At 45.6% G+C, this 12,321-nt stretch overlaps 1 pseudogene; it reads right to left on the reverse strand.

The window, feature by feature from the left end:
* Positions 1 to 8,275: 8,275 nt before the first annotated feature.
* On the reverse strand, positions 8,276 to 10,093 carry LOC130032631 (target of rapamycin complex 2 subunit MAPKAP1-like; annotated as a pseudogene).
* Positions 10,094 to 12,321: the final 2,228 nt, after the last annotated feature.

Here is a 12,321-nt window from a genome sequence, read left to right on the forward strand (position 1 = left end):
TTGTCCCATTGAGAGTTAATGAAATGTCAGGAATGAGACCATTTCTCATAAACATTGTCTTTGTAAGATTCGGCTGTACTCCGACCTGTCCACAATCACAGTCGAAGTCAGCCAGCATTTGTGCCACTTGGCTGATGCTTGGTGTTATAAGAACGATGTCATCAGCAAAGCGGTGGGGTAGTTGCCAACCATCTATCTTCACTCCCATTCTTTCCCATTCCTGTCATCACATGACGTTCTCGAGAGAGACACTGAAGAGTTTTGGTGAAATGGTATCACTCTGCCGAACTCCTCTCTTGATGTCAATAATCACCTCCCTGTAGAATGGTGAGATCCTGGTAGTGAATCCGCAATACAGTTCACGGAGGATCCTGATGTATTGACTTTGAACGCCTTGTTTGGCTAGGGCCTCGAAGACTGCTTCAGTCTCAACAGAATCAAATGCCTTCTTTAAATCAATGAACGTTAGACAGAGCGGCATCTGGAACTTCCGAGAGACCTCAATGAGCTTGCTTATCATGTGAATATGGTCAATCATGCTGAATCCTTTGTGGAACCAGGCTTGCTCGCATGTATGTCCTTCATCTAGTGTTCTGCCAATCCTGTGTAGGATGACTTGAGTGAACAGCTTGTAGATGACAGACAATAGGCTTATCGGGCGATAGTTGCCAAAGTCGTGGATGTCTTGCTTCTTGTACTTTAGTATAGTCCTGCTAGTTTTCCATTGGTATGCAAACTTGCATTCAGACAGGTAGCATGTGAAAAGCCGAGCCAGTGTATTGATGAGTACTGACAGCAGTTTCGTCAGGTGTTCAGGTTTGACCTTGTCTGAGTCAGGTGCTGCTTGCTTCTTTACCGATGAAATGGCGTGTCGGATTTTCAGAAGGGAGAACTTTGGGAACGACATATCCATCCTGCTGAATTTGGTATGTGGGCAGGTGGATGTGGCTATCAATGAGATCCGAGTAGAAGTCATGGATAATCTTCTCCATTGCCCTTCTGGAAGATGTAATAGATCCATCAGGACGTCGGAGGGCAGTCATCTTGGTCTTGTACTTGGCAAAGGACACGCGGGCATTGCAAATGCTTTTCCTAGCTTCTGCCACATCTGCCAGCACTGCTGCTCTTCTCTCTTTGAGGCCTTCCTTTATCGCTTCTCTGCATTGCTTTGTGAGCCTGGATGTTCGCTTGCGGTTGCCTGAGGCTTGCACCAAGCTACGTTGGCGAATGAGCTCTAGAGATTTCGAAGACAGGCATCTTTTTGTGGCTATCTCTCTCTGGGCGTTCCTTGCACAATCATGGAGGTGCTGAACCAGTTGATCGTTTTCCTTGTCAATTTTGTCAACGACGGCATCTTCCCATGTTGCTGCAATAGAGCCAAAGAGCTCCCAGTTGGTGGTCGTCCTGGGAGTTCTCCTCTTAAACTTTGCAGCCCTTTCTCCCCACTCTGTGAGTTAGAATTTTTTCACTAAGGAGACTGTGGTCCGACCCCATTTGGAATTTTGGGACAACAGTTACATCGGTCAGGCAAGACCATTTATTTAATATGATGTGGTCAATTTCGTTGTGGAACCGTCCACTGGGAGACTCCCATGTCCAACGTTTAGATTCAGCCTTCTGTAATTGGGAGTTACCATAGAGGGTCTTGGTCGACATGATGAACTCAGTCTCTTACCCTGTTTGTTCCATTCTAAGCCATGGGTCCTGATGTGGAGTTCTTCGGCTGATTTTCTCGGTCCTATCTTGGCATTAAAATTACAGACAATGATCTTATAGAAGGTGTGGTCTTCTTTATAGAACTTCTCCAGCTCCATGTATAACTTCTCAATTTCTCCTTCATCATAATTGGATGATGGTGCATAGACAACGAAGATAGAAACTGCTGGCAGTGAGCCACATCTATTCAATTGTAATAATCCGATTCGGGTTGTTGTACATTCGAATGAATCAATGTTTATGGCCAAGTTCATGTTGACAAGGACAGCAACACCACTGACACCTCTTTTTTCATTTTCTCCGAGGAACAGTTCCTTCTGAGTGTCAAAAACAGTGTGATGTGATTGACATCTTCTCGTCTCAGTCAGACAAATGGTGTCATGCTTGATCTTTCGCACTTACACCATCAGGTCCTCAATTGATGCATCCGATACCAGCATACGAGCATTGAAAGTACAGACAGTCATTTTTGTCCTTCTTCGTTTTGGAAGCCTAGGTCAGCCCTGAGATTTTATCAGCCTCTCCTTCCTCATCCTTCTTAATGCTGCCATATTGGTGGCTCTTTCATGGTCAGGAGAATGAGACCCACTGTATTTACTGGTTTTGGAATATCGAATACACCACAGATAGTTTGCCAGGCTCTGTGATGTAGGCGGAACAATTTCGGTAGCTTGCCAGGCTCTCCAAGAGGGATCGAGGCTTTTAGGGCGGCCTCTAATCGCCCTTACAGGTGTTCCCATGCTTCAAATCATCACTTAATCACTTAACTTCCCGTTAGTCGTCGATTTGCTCAAGCGGGCACCAGTAACGTCTCCATTTGTCCCTGTCGCGTGCTAGTGTAGCCCAATGGCATCTGTTCGCTCCGGGAACGTGAAGGGCCTCAAACCGATCGTTCATGATCTTGATGAAGAAGTCTGACCATCTGGTAGGTGGGTGGCCACGCGGTCTTTTGACATCCCGTGGAATCCAGTCGGTAACAGCTCTGGTCCAGCGGTCGTCTTTAAATCTCATTATGTGACCAGACCATCTGATTTTCGACACCTTGGCAAATGAGACAGCGTCCCTGATTCTTGATTGTCAAGGGATGTCAGAACTCCAGATTCTTTCTCTCATTTGAGTGAAATGTGATATTCCAAGCATAGCTCTTTCAATTCCTCTTTGGGAGACCTGAATAGCATTCTCATCTTGTTTGCGTAGGGCTCAGGTCTCTGAGGCATATGTTAATGCAGGAAGAACAGTGGAATCAAAGATATGTGCCCGCAGCCGGAGGTTCTTCGTCCTCTTAGCTATTTCTTCAACGTTCTTGAAGGCGTTCCAAGCCAATCTCTTCCTCCTGCGCAGCTCAGGTGCCAGGTCATTTGTCATGTTGACCTCTCGACCTAGGTACACATAGCTGTTGCATTTGGAGATGGTCGTTCCATTGAGAGCGAATGGGGCGTCACGAACGAGGCTGTTTCTCATAAACATTGTCTTCGTAAGATTCAGCTGTAGTCCTACCTTTCCACACTCACGATCAAAGTCGGCCAGCATTTGTGCCGCTTGGCTGATGTTTGGTGTTATTAAAATAATGTCATCAGCAAAGCGGAGGTGGTGTAGTTGCCGACCATCTATCTTCACTCCCATTCCTTCCCATTCCAGTCGTCGCATGATGTTCTCGAGGGTGGCACTGAAGAGTTTCAGTGAAATGGTATCACCCTGCCGCACCCCTCTCTTGACATCAACGATCACTTCTTTGTAGAATGGTGAGATCCTGGTAGTTAATCCGCAATACAGCTCACGGAGGATCCTGACGTATTGGGCTTGAATGCCCTGATTGTCTAGGGCTTCAATGACCACTTCCGTCTCAACAGAATCAAAGGCCTTCTTTAAATCAATGAACGTTAAACAGAGCGGCATCTTGAACTCCCGAGAAACCTCAATGAGCTTGGTTATCGTGTGGATATGGTCGATGGTGCTGAATCCTTTGCGGAACCCGGCTTGCTCGCATGGTTGTCCTTCATCTAGTGTTCTGCCAATCCTATTTAGGATGACTCGAGTGAACAACTTGTAGATGACAGACAATAGGCAGATCGGGCGATAGTTGCCAATGTCATGGATGTCTCCCTTCTTGAACAGTAGTACGGTCCTGCTGGTTTTCCACTGGGACGGAACCTTGCATTCAGACAGGTAGCGAGTGAAGAGCCGAGCCAGTGTATTGATGAGTACTGACGGCAGGTTCTTCAGGTGTTCAGGTCTGACCTTGTCTGGGCCGGGTGCTGTTTGTTTGCTTCAAATCATATTTCAACACATTCAAATATGGTGCGGTAATCTTGTATTAAGTGTTTTTTGATTTGTTGCGCTGCAGCGTTTCGGCTGCGAGGTTCGGAAAGCGTCCTGGAGGGCGTCCGTGGCTGGGTAGTGGAGGTAATGGAGGTCTGCCGAGCTGCTGGGAGCAGGCAGAGGATCTCTGCTCCCTGGTCCGTTGAGCTTGGAGTCCGAGGTCACAGAGTTCTGCTTCCCTGGGTCTCTGGGGCTTCACCCATGCATAAGTCCCGGCCTGAGTGTCTGGAAAGCGTCCTGGAGGGTGTCCGTGGCTGGGTAGTGGAGGTAGTGGAGGTAATGGAGGTCTGCCAGGCTGCTGGGAACATAAAGTAACAAAATAGGAGACTAACACCCAACAATAGCCAATATAAGTACCAGGAGGTTTACTCCATGGCTTGGAGGCCATCTGCACACGCTAGGGGAAATGGCAGCTCATATAGAGAAGGGAGCACCAAGTAAGGGTGTTGGGAGGATCCTCCCAGGATGGGAGATACATGCTGAAATTACACTATAGACCGAACATGATTGCCACTCAAGGTCTCTTTTGCAAACCATATCACCCAAAAGAGAGAGACAACAAAGGGAAATGCCCTGCCACAGATTTGGGTTTAGATAGGGCTGTGGGGGTGTGGGAGAGATACTAGGATCATTAGTGGACGAGAATGGGCACTGGTGAAGGGATAGGTCCTCGTTAATTGTATAACTGAAACCCAAGCACAAATATTTGTAAGTCTACAACTGTACCTCATGGTGTTTCACTAATAAAATTTTTAAAAAATATTTAGTTTTGTGTCGGTACCCATTAATGTCAGATAAAGCTAAGGATATACTTGCAGAGACATGGTAGATTTGTCCCCAGGCCACAGCTGGGAGCAGTTTATTCTGATAAAACAACTGGATGCTGTCATCCTACAGATACAAATTGCAGAAATCCTGGATATGGACCGCACCCATCAGGCAGTGGATCGAAGAAGATACTCGAAATTGGTGCCTGTAAGTGCAGAAATGTCCCTGTAGCTATGAAGATCAGATTGCTAATCAACTATGACCACAATCCCTGGTGCATGTGAACACAATCCCTAGTCACTGCTCTCGTCATTTGGATTGTGGTGTCACATAAATACCTGACACCAGAAATTGTGAACTGAAGATCAGAATCCAGAGTAGATAGATATTAGTACTATAGAAGCTATAGGTTATGGATTCCACAAACCACCTACTGTCATCCAGATGCACATAACTCAGAACCACGCGCACAAGATGGATATTGGAAGTATTTAAAAATATTTAGAAGGCATTTGTGGCAGCCAGAATCAGTATATTGCAGCAGAATCAATAAAGATATTGTGGCAACCAAAATCAGCCTAATACTGTGAACAGAGAACCTGCACCACCTTCACATATGGTGTTGTACTTGGCCATGCTTGCAATCACACATAGTAACTCCGCTTAGGCTGCAAATCATTACTGGCAGTTTACTGTCTGAGAGACTTATCAGGAAGCATCTGCTACTAAGATCCATATTATTGATACTGGCCACTGCTCTTATCAGGGATGCCAGGTCACAGTGGTCATTCCCATCACCTAAAATCTATTTCAAACACCTATGTTTCCTTTTTATGTTATACCTATGATAATCATGGGCCCTGTTTACAACCAAAAGAGACCTACAGAGGCTGCCTATATTGGTTCTATAACATACATAATGCCCATAAAAACCCTGCCTCTGCCAGCTTCTATTTAAAAGATGGACAATTTTCATTGTGGATCAGTGACCCCTGCGATGATTGCTGGAGAAAAAGGGTCAAATGGAGGCTGCACCTTACAGGACATAGTTAATACCTTTGCAGTATGTTACACATCTCCAGGTCCATAATGCTCATTGCATCCACAGATCAGCTCCCCCGTGTGATTGATCAGCATGAGAAGGAACTAGATAGAGCCCTGAAATGCTTCCTTGGAAACACTGCATTGACCCGAGTATGTTTAATACTCCTTGATGTTGCTTAATTCCATGAAGGGATATGGCAATGCCAACAAACACTTTCTTGTGCCTCTCTCGAAGGTCCTGTGTTTTCAGCCATCCCCATTAATGGTTCCCCAGATTTTATGTCTTCCATGCCTGCCCCCACATGTTCCACCCCCTCCCCGAGTACACCTATGGGAGGATTCTGATAAGGACATAATCCACACGTCCTGACATCCCTACTCCCTGCCCCTCTTGGGATTTTTTCGGAGTAATGGGACACTCAATGGTTGTGTCCCCAAGAGTGATTTAAATTTTAGACTGGTTTTGATTGCTTTACAATTTTTTAGACTTTTTGGGTCACACCAAGTGACATACAGTGGTTACTCCTGGCTTTGCACTCAGGAATTACTCCAAGTGGTGCTCAGGTGACCATATGGGATGCTGGGAATCGAACCCGGGTCTTCCACGTGCAAAGCAAATGCCCTACCCGCTGTACTATAACTCCAGCCCCCTTGTTCCACAATTTATTGTGCGTAATCTGAATGAGTTTATCTCATTATTTACCCATTCTCGGCCTCTCCAGGCCATTTTTCTCCCTATTGAGATTGGAGCAGACCTGGCCAACTCCCTAGGTCTTTCTGTGGATGCCCTGACTCACAGACTCCTGACAGCAGAGGACTTCTCCAGCAGCTATGGCAAGCCATGGAGTCCACCACCCAGAGCTTGGCGGCACTCCAATGTCACATCACCTCTCTTGCCACCGTGGCCCTTCATAATCGGTGAGCACTGTACCTCCTCACAGCAGATAAGCAGGGGAGGGCACTAGTGACTTCTTGCAAGCACAATATTGTTTTTTTGTAAGAGAATCAGGTCTAGTTTAACAGAATATTAATGCTTTGACCAAATTTAGCAAGGACTTAAACGCTCTGGGTACTCATCCCATTCCATTTCCCTTTGTTTCAGGAACACCTTGCTGCTAGGGTTATGGTGTTAGTGGGACCTTTAGTAGTTCTGTGTGTAATCTTACTGTTGGCCCCTTGTGCCCTGAAGTTGACTCAACAATGACTGCAGACTACCACTAGAGTCATAGTAAACCAGGTTACTGTTCACTGGTATCAACTGCTGTCCAGAGATCCCCAACAAAATTATTTTACTCTGAGATATAAAAACAAAAAGAGGGAGCTGTGTTGACATGTTGTGTGGCATAGTTGGGGGTAGTGGTACAGATTGAGGCCTCAAGACTTGACCTAAACATAATAAGCTGCAGGCAGCCCTTTCCCCGAAGTTCCCCTTTTGTCTTCCCAGCAATGGTCCCTCTTTCCTCCAGTAAATGTGAGCTCAGAAAATCAATGCAGGGCATGGTTGAGCGAACAATGCTCAGTCTAGAAGAATCAACATTCTGTCTTACCTTGTTCTTACTTTGTACAAGTGCATTTTGTAAAATTCCCCTAAGATATTTACTTCTTTTTTTTTTGACAGGACTTTTAGTTTTTAATGTTGGATAAGTCACAAGATTCCACAATCAAATTAGTCATTGACATGTTCCAAAGATATCTAAGTAGAAAATTGCTAAAAATCCAAAGATGGGTAGCAAGCTACAAATAAGCGCTTTTCTTTCTGAGTGGGGAATGGAAGACATTAGAAAAGATACTTCAGCTGGCCAGCTCGGAGGGGTCGCTCAGGGCCCTGGGCCAGAGGCAGTGCCTGGGGGAACCCTGAGGCAGGCGGTGTCAGAGGGCCCCAGCTCCCTGCCCAATGCCCCCGCGAAGCTCGCGCCAAGGGATCTACAGTGGCTATGAGGAAATGGGGGTGACCACTTCGGGGTCGGACGTCTGCGTGCTCAAAACCCTGAGACAGGTCCCTCGTCACCCCCCTGGCAACACTCATTTAAACAAATGGCCCAGTTCACGCTATCGACTCGGCCCTCGCAGTTTCCTCCAAGCAATCAAGCCGGAGCTTTTTCCAACCTGCCCGTTCAATATGGGAACAGATTTTAGAGGGAGGAACATAATCAATCCTCTGCCCCAAAGAATGGTCCGTCATACCAACCGTGATAAAGAGTACACCTGTTTATTAAAAGGGGAAAAAAAAAGAAATGTACATTTTGTTCTTCGTTTAAGAAATTTGATCAAGTTGCAAGGACGTGTCTGCATGGCTGTGTACACCCTGGGGACTGCCGGACTGCCCCGTCGCACTGCGGACCCCCACGATGCCCCTCCGGCTCCGCTTTGGGGCTGCAGGCGCACAGTGGGCCCTGGGCGGGCCCTGGCAGGCGGACGGGGGACGCTGTCACTGTGGCCCCGATTTCTTCTCCTTCTGGAAGCTGAAGCTTGTGCGTCTGTTCAGTTTTCTTTGTTTCTGAGCAAAATAGTTAGTCCGGGCAGTGCTCGCTCGCGATTCCAGGATATAGTTCACCTTGAGCACGATTTCATTGATGGTAGCAGCATCGGGTTCAAAGTAGAGGCGTTTGTAGTCGTGATTGCTTAGATACGTGAGCTTGAATATCGCGTGAGTGGGGCTTTTCTCCTCAGCAAGGTCACAGGCACAGAGCAGGTCAGAATCGATTGAGATGGGTTTCTGCTTAATCCAAAACTTTGTGCTGTCTTTCTGATTCGTCACCGGGTCTATCTCTACTTTGTCTCCAGAGATACCTAACTGGACGTCTGTGGTGAAGCGGAGTCTGTGAATCATGCTGATTTTGAAGAACTTGTAGTGGTAGCTGCTGAGCATATTCTGCACGGTGGTGATGTCAATCTGCGAATCCTCCCCGAAAACCCCGTCTGCCCTTGAACTGTTCTCGCGGACCAGGCAGAACTCCCACGCTCTCTGGCTCTCCAAAGTGCTCTCCAGGTCCACGGCGACATTGGGCTAGCTCTGCTTCTCCAGGCAGTACTGAGGGCCTGAAATTTTCTGGGATCCTTTTCTTCGCTTCACTGCCTTTAGCAAGATTTCTTTCATGGTGACCTTTGTGTTGTCCACCTGAATAAGGGAGAATTCATGAGCAGCATTTATTCAAATGAAGGGGACTCTTTGGGGATCAGACAAGAAGATGAATACTTTTCAACCAAGGCCAAAGTATTGAAGCCGAACTTATGAATGGGCTCGTTGGAATCCAGCCGGGGGGAAGTCTGTGTCAACCTAGCCATCGTCTTCAGCAATGAAGAGGCAGTAGGCACTCACATTGTCATTGAGCTTCGGTTCCCGTCCTTCACTAGTATACTGCCAAGAGATGAGCCCAATCAGGTCCTGCACCCTGGCGCTGACCATTGTCACTACAGTCATGGGAATCAGTCTGTCTTGGCTCAAGTGCAGGGGGAGGTAGACATCAATCTTCTTAGTTGCTGTTGTACCCACATGACCCTTGCCATCAAATTTGGAATATTCATTTAAAGGGTTATTCAGCTGCAGAGGGCACTGTTCCAGGTGTGCAGATAACATTGACTGCTTTCCAGAAATTGGAGGTTTCTCTTTGAGGGACTTTTTTCAAACAGTGACTTTAACTCCCGGGCTGATTGCTTAGAATTTCTTTCTTTCCATTGAATATTTTTGCATTTGATCTGGTTTTGTCTCTCTTTTCAAAGCCGTTCTAATCTTTGAGCTGTGTTTGAGCATCTCTTAATACCAAAGTCCCAACTTGAGATAATACCGACTGACTGGGTATATACGTAGCCCTGACTCTCACTATTGCTTCCCTGAATATCTGACCCACTGTCTCCAGACATTGGAGGAGGATGAATCTTCTCTAGATCAACATCATGATCAATGGGAACCATCTCACACATTCCTGTGTCATCACTGGTCACATGTGACTGTCGAATATGAGCTAGAATGATAATTGGATTGTCCAAGAAGGCCATCCTTTCTGTGAACCAATTTCTTTAAAACGCTATTTTCTCCTCTTCATATTGTTTCACAGGTTCACCTACCTGAAGCTGCTGCCAAACTACGGGCCGGGTCGGCCCCGGGACACATTCCTGAGGAGCGGGCCCGGCTTCCCCGCACCTCCCAGCCCGCAACCCCTAGCTCCACGCTCTCGGGATCCTCGGGGTCTGGTGTTCCTCCCCACAGGCTCAGCTACCGCTTTCCGGGCTCACCCTCATGCCCCCGCCGCTATGGGCCGGCCAAACAGCAGCCCTGTGACCCCGAGCGGTGCCACGACCCAGAACCAAGATATTTGCTTCTTGGGTCTTACAGAAGATCAATTTCTAGTTTTTTGAGGAATACTAATATTGTGTTCCCAAAAGGCTAAACCAGTCAGCATTCCAACCAACAATTAATGAGAGTCCCTTTCTCCCTGCATCCGCACCAGCAGCGGTTGTTCTTGTTCTTTTTGATGTATGCCAGTCTCTGTGGTGAATGATAAGATCTCATTGTTGTTTTGATTTCCATCTCCCTGATGATTAGCGATGTAGAGCATTTTTTCACGTGCTTTTTTGGCTATTTGTATTTATTCTTTGAGGAAATTTCTGTTTATTTCTTCTCCCCAATTTTTGATGGTGTTGGAGGATTTTTCCTTATAAAGTTCTACTGGTGCCTTATATATCTTGAATATTAAAACCCTATAAGATGGGTATTTTTTTCCATTCCATGGGCTGTCTCTGTATCTTCTTGGTCACCGTTTCTTTTGGGGTGCAGAAGCTTCTAAGCTTAATGTAGTCCATTTGGTATCTTCGCTTTCACTTGCTTGGACATTGGTGTTCATCCTTAAAGATTCCTGTAGCTTCGATAGCATAGAGAGTTCTGCCTACGTTTTCCTCCATGTAGCACTTCTGGGAATATACCACCAGAGTGTAAAAACACACAGCAGAAAATGACACTTAAACTTGTATGTTAATTGCAGCAACATTCACAATTGCCAGAATCTGGAAACAACCTGTGTGCCCAAGAACAGATAACTGTTTAAAGAAACTATGGTAAATCTACACAATGGAATATTATACAGCTGTTGGAAAAGATAAAGTCATGAAATTCACTTGTACATGAAGGGGTATGGAAAATGTCATGTTAAGTGAAATAAATCAGAAGTAGAAGGATAAACATAGAATGGCTGTAGTCATTTGTGAAATATAAAAAATAGTATGAGACTAACACCCAAGGACAGCAGAAATAAGGGACAGAACAAATGGTTCACAGCTGAAAGCCTGCATCAACGGCTGGGAGAGAAGACAGTTGAAACAGAGAAATGGCCATTATGACAATGGTAGTTGGGAGGGATCACTGTGGATGGGAGATGTGTGCTGAAAGTGGGCAAAGTACCAAACATGAATGTGTCTGTATTGTAAGCCATACAGGGAAAGAGAGATAGAATAAAAGTGCCTTCCATAGAAGCAGGCTGGGAGGGAGGGTGGCAGGAAGGAAACGGGAGACATTGGTGGTGGGAAATCAATACTGATGAAGGAATGGGTGTTGGAACATTGAACGACTGAAACTCGATCATGAAAACTCTGTAACTATCTCATAGTGATTCAATATTTTTAAAAAGATGCTTGTTTCTAGCTCCTTATCATATATAAAGTTGACCCTGTTTACAATAAATGAGCTCTCTGCCCAAACTGCTCCTGGAGTGCCTGTATTTCTTACACCTCCCTCTCTGCACTAAGTGATTGTCCAGTTATGCCAGCACATTTCTTGAAGAGGCTTTCCTTGCTACACTTCACTTTCTTGCTCCCTTATCAAAGATTAGATGTTCATACATTTGGGGTTGTGTGTACGGATATTCCACACTATTCCATTGGTCTGCGGATCTGCCTTTGTTCCAATACCATGCTGTTTTCATTAATACCACTTTGTCATAGAGTTTGGGGTTAGGGAGGGTAATGCCTCCCCACGTCTTTTTCCCAGTAATTGCTTTAGCTATTCGTGATCGTTTGTTTTTCCATATGAATTTCAGGAGTGCTTGATCTATTTCTTTGAAGAACTTCATGCGTATCCTTATAGGGATCTCGTTGAATCTATATAATGCTTTTGGGAGTATTGCCATTTTGACAATGTTAATTCTTCCTATCCATGAGAAGGGGATACATTTCCATTTCCTCATGTCCTCTTTTATTTCACGGAGTAGTGTTTTGTAGATTTCTTTGTAGAGGTCCTTTACCTCTTTAGTTAGGCTGATTCAGAGGTATTTGGTTTTCTGGGGCACGATTGTGAATGGGATTGCGTTTTATGTCACTTTCCTCTGTCTCATTATTTGTGTATAGTAAGGACATGGATTTTGGGGCATTAATATTATAGCCTGCAACGTTACTGTACAAGTCTATTGTTTCTAGGAGTTTCTTGGTAGAGGATTCAGAATTCTCGAGATACAGTATCATATCACTGCAAACAGTGAGAGCTTG

This window comes from Sorex fumeus, unplaced genomic scaffold (genome assembly GCF_029834395.1).
Source record: "Sorex fumeus unplaced genomic scaffold, SorFum_2.1 ptg000050l, whole genome shotgun sequence".
NCBI classification, from domain to species: domain Eukaryota; kingdom Metazoa; phylum Chordata; class Mammalia; order Eulipotyphla; family Soricidae; genus Sorex; species Sorex fumeus.